Genomic DNA, 4,237 nt, shown 5'->3' on the forward strand with positions numbered 1-4,237 from the left:
CCTGTGTGGTTTGGCTGAGTTTTATGTAAGGTATGTATGCATGCGGGAATCGACGTAAAGCAAAGCTTTCATTTCTGTTTACATTGTTATTGGTGTCATTGTTCTGAACTGAACCATGAAGTTTAAATGCCACTATTTGAAGTGCTGCACGGGCATCGTGGTGTAACAAGGCAGAAACGAAGCTATGCATGCCATTTTTGTTCTGAATGCCAATTGTGGGACTCTGGGCCGCTCCTGGGTACGACGCTGATGTGTTCAATTGCCGCCACTGGCTGTTGCGTGCACTGACGCGTTCCAGCCAGCATACCCAGCATAAATTCACCGTCAGTTCTGCGTTTCGCTGATAGCGGATATCTTTCATTTCAGTGTAAACCTTTTGACACCAGAATTGTTGAAGCTTGAGCTTGTCCGGTGGTGAGCGCAAAAAATTGCCAACACAAAATTGCTAGCGCACGCGAATGTTGCCGTTGTGGGGAGAGCTCGACATCGTCCAAGGTTGCGCAGGGGCTTGCGCCACGTGAGCAACTCGCGAAAAAGTGCCAAGAAAAAATACCGAGCGCACGTGAGCGTGCGCCTCGTGAGTAGCGCCTGGCGTCATTCAGCTCGACCTTCGAGAACACTGCTAACGTTAGAGGCGTTAAACCTCGCGTGTTCTTCTTCTTGCCAGTGCACGTGCTTTAGCGCCTGAAGTAGGGAGCACACACAGATACGCTGCAGACACGGAGTTCGGAGAGAGAGAGAGAGAGAAAACTTTATTATTTGCAGTAGGTTTAAGGGGTCGGGGTGGCCGCAGGCTCCAGCCTGGCGGCGACTAGCGTAGCCCTGTCCACGAGGGAGAGTTGTGTCCCTAGGTCAGAGCTACCCAGCGCCCCCTCCCACTGCTCGTCGGAGGAAATTAGAGGGAAAGGGTCTTTAGGGCAGCCCCACATGGAGTGGGGTACAGTGGAGCGTGTGCCACAGGCAGGACAATTGGGGGAAGGGTAAAGGGAGGGGTGGATGTGGTGAAGTACCGCTCGGCAAGGGAGAGTGTAAGTCTGGAGGAGTCGCCATGTGCGTTCCTGCGCGTGGGTGAGCTGGGAATGGGCAGGGGGGCATTTGCGGCGGGCGAGGCGGTAATGACTGACAATGTCGTGGTAAGTAGTCAGTCTGTCCCTGGCAGATCTGGCCCCATGGTAGGGAACGAGGCTGGGGCCCGCTCGGATTGTAAGTCCTCGAGCGACGACGTGGGCTGCCTCATTTCCTCCGAGGCCGGCATGAGCCGGGGTCCAAATTAGTTCTACCGGGGAGGTTGGGGAATTTTGAGCCAGAATTTTGAGGGCGAGTGGCGAAATAAGGCCACGAGCGAAATTTCGAACGGCCGTTTGAGAATCTGAGATTATAATTGCGGGGGTCGGCCTGTGTGACAGCGCTAGCGCTATTGCCGCCTCCTCCGCCTCTCCGGGATGAGGGGTGTTCACCGTGAGGGAGTTAATGGGAGGGGTGTCGGGCCTGTTGATCACGGCTATCGCATATGCGTCATGATGGCGATATTCAGCAGCGTCCACGTAGTGGATATCTTGGCGGATTGGAAGACGCCTCTCGAGTGCTCGTGCCCTCTGTGTTCTTCGGCCCACGTTATATGTTGGATGCATATTGCGGGGTAGTGGCCGAACTATGAGTTGAGCGTGGGTGGTATGCGGAATGGAGACTTTCCGGTCTAAGCCTGCCGGGATATTAAGGCCAACTCTTTCAAGAATGTGCAATCCTGTAGGGGTAGTCGCTAGACGGGCTATTTGAGCAGAAAGGTGCGCTTCTACTAGCTCTTCTGCCGTGTTGTGCACCCCTAGATGTTCGAATCTGGCAGTGGATGTGTGCAGGGGCAGTTGAAGTGCCGCTTTGTAAGCTTTTCGAATGAGGCAGTTGATTTTTTCCAGTTCAGTAGCGCTGACGTGGAGGTACGGCAGAGAGTACGTGATCCTGCTCACGACGAAGGCTTGGATCAAGCGTATCCTCTCATTTTCTCGTAAGCCCTGACGCCGAGTCGCTATACGTCTTATCAGTCCGATAGTCTGTGTGACGTGCTTGCTAAGCTGCGTGAGGAATTGTGTGTTTGCCCTATTTTGTTGTATGAGTAGTCCGAGTATCTTTAGAGTGTGTACCTCTGGGATCGGGTGATTATCAATGGAGATTCTAATATTGGGTGGCGTTTTAGTGCCACGTTTTGGTGACATGAGTAGTAGTTCTGATTTGGTAGGTGAACAGGTCAGTCCAGCAACCTTGGCTTCGTCCGCGACTGTCTGGGCTCCAAGTTGGAGGGTTTCTTCAATGAGAGCGTCACTACCTCCTGCGACCCAGAGGGTAATATCGTCTGCGTATAGACTGAATTTCAGGTGGGGGATCTGTTCGAGCTTTCTCGGAATGTTTATTATGGCAAGATTGAAAAGCAATGGTGATAGCACCGCACCTTGTGGTGTTCCTATGGATGAAAGAGGGATTACATTTGATGTAACATCACCAATCTGAATGAAAGCCTTGCGATCTGTCAAAAAATCACGGATGTAGTTGTACATGCGTTCGCCTGGATTGATAGATGCTAACCCCTGAAGTATTGCTGTGTGCGAGACCCTGTCGAACGCCTTGGTTAAGTCAAGGGCCAGAATTGCTGCTGTGTCTAATGCATGAGGAGGAGTTATAATTTCCCGGGATAATTGAAGGAGGATGTCTTGGGTCGATAGTCCAGGTCGGAAGCCTATCATGGAATGCGGTAGTGCGCATGATGAATTTAGATGAGACGTGAGGCGAGACAGTAGGATGTGTTCCAAGACTTTCCCCATGCATGAAGTTAAGGAAATGGGTCTGAGGTGCTCGATGGACATTGGTTTTCCGGGCTTGGGAATCAGGGTAATTTTGGCGTACTTCCAGGACGAGGGCAATGAGCCGCGCTGCCAGAAGTAGTTAAAATACGCTGTGAGAGTCGAAATAGAATTGTCATCAAGATTTCGGAGCATTTTGTTTGTTACTCCATCTGGCCCAGGCGCTGACCCAGGGCGAAGTCTGAGGAGGGCTCCTCTTACTTCCGCCTCTGTGATGTCAGCGTCGAGGTCTACGTTCTTGGGACCTTTGTACGGTGGGAGAGGAAAGTTGGCTCCCGTGGGGATGTAAAAGAAGCTGAGTTTGTCTTCGGAAAGCGGGATGCCGCTGGATCTAGCGCGTGCTAAAGCGGTCCACATCGGAGAGCTGTGAAAGACTGAGGAAATACTGTGCGAGCCTGCCAGTCATGGAGTACTTTAAGCGGGAATTGCGATAATCCATGTGAGGTGTGCAGCAACAGGGTCTCTGGCGAAGGAAGAGGCGCCGCTAGCTCTGCTCTTTCTCCAGCCTTGCACCACGAGCACAGCTGTGCCTTTTCTGTCCTCCATGTTGTGTACGCTACAGAAATGGTTTCTAGCACTTTTTCAGGAGTGTATTCACTTGCCCTTTTGCATATGCTTCCAGCACGCTCTTTCGTCGCCGGGCACGGCAACGCAGAAACTCGCAAAAGCTCCGCGGTTCCGCGGCTTCCGTAAACTGCCGCGTCGGTGGCGACGACCGATGATCGCGGAGCCACCCGCCAGGTGGTGATTTTGTGAGAAATCCAGGATGCTCTCCCCCGCCTCCAGAGGGGATGGCGCAGAACAGCCCCCTGGTATCCAGCGGGACATACCGCCAAAGAACAGCAGCAGCCCCTCAAAAATTCACGCCAGTGGCAAATAAAGCCTCAATTTGAATCACAAAACCAGCGAGACCATCTCGTGGCGCCTCTTGAACGCCCACCCATACCTGCATAGCGCGCAGGGGAAGCCGTCAGTTTACCTCTCCCAACCTACTATTTCCCAACCCGCCTCGCGCCAACCATTCAATAAGCTATCCATATATTACGGCTCCTTTTCGTTCACCCCCTGCTCCTTCTCCAACTACAACAACAACAACAACAACAACAACTACGACTACTACTACTACTACTACTACTACTACTACTACTACTACTACTACTACTACTACTACAACTACTTTTACTACCGTTGCTAAGTGTACATAAGTGTACCCGGAAATGCTTACAGACGGTAGCCTTCACTGGGCTACACAAACGCGAGATTTCTAGTATGTCTCTTTGTCTTATATCACTAGTTCATCCACCCGTCGAAAAGTTGACATAAACATTTCACGAGAAGTATACACAGGAAAAACGCGCGAGAACTATCACGCGCTTCCGCATAAG

The sequence above is a fragment of the Haemaphysalis longicornis genome, unplaced genomic scaffold (assembly GCF_048455015.1).
Source record: "Haemaphysalis longicornis isolate Haplotype H1 unplaced genomic scaffold, Haemaphysalis longicornis Haplotype H1 scaffold_4, whole genome shotgun sequence".
Classification (NCBI taxonomy): Eukaryota; Metazoa; Arthropoda; class Arachnida; order Ixodida; family Ixodidae; genus Haemaphysalis; species Haemaphysalis longicornis.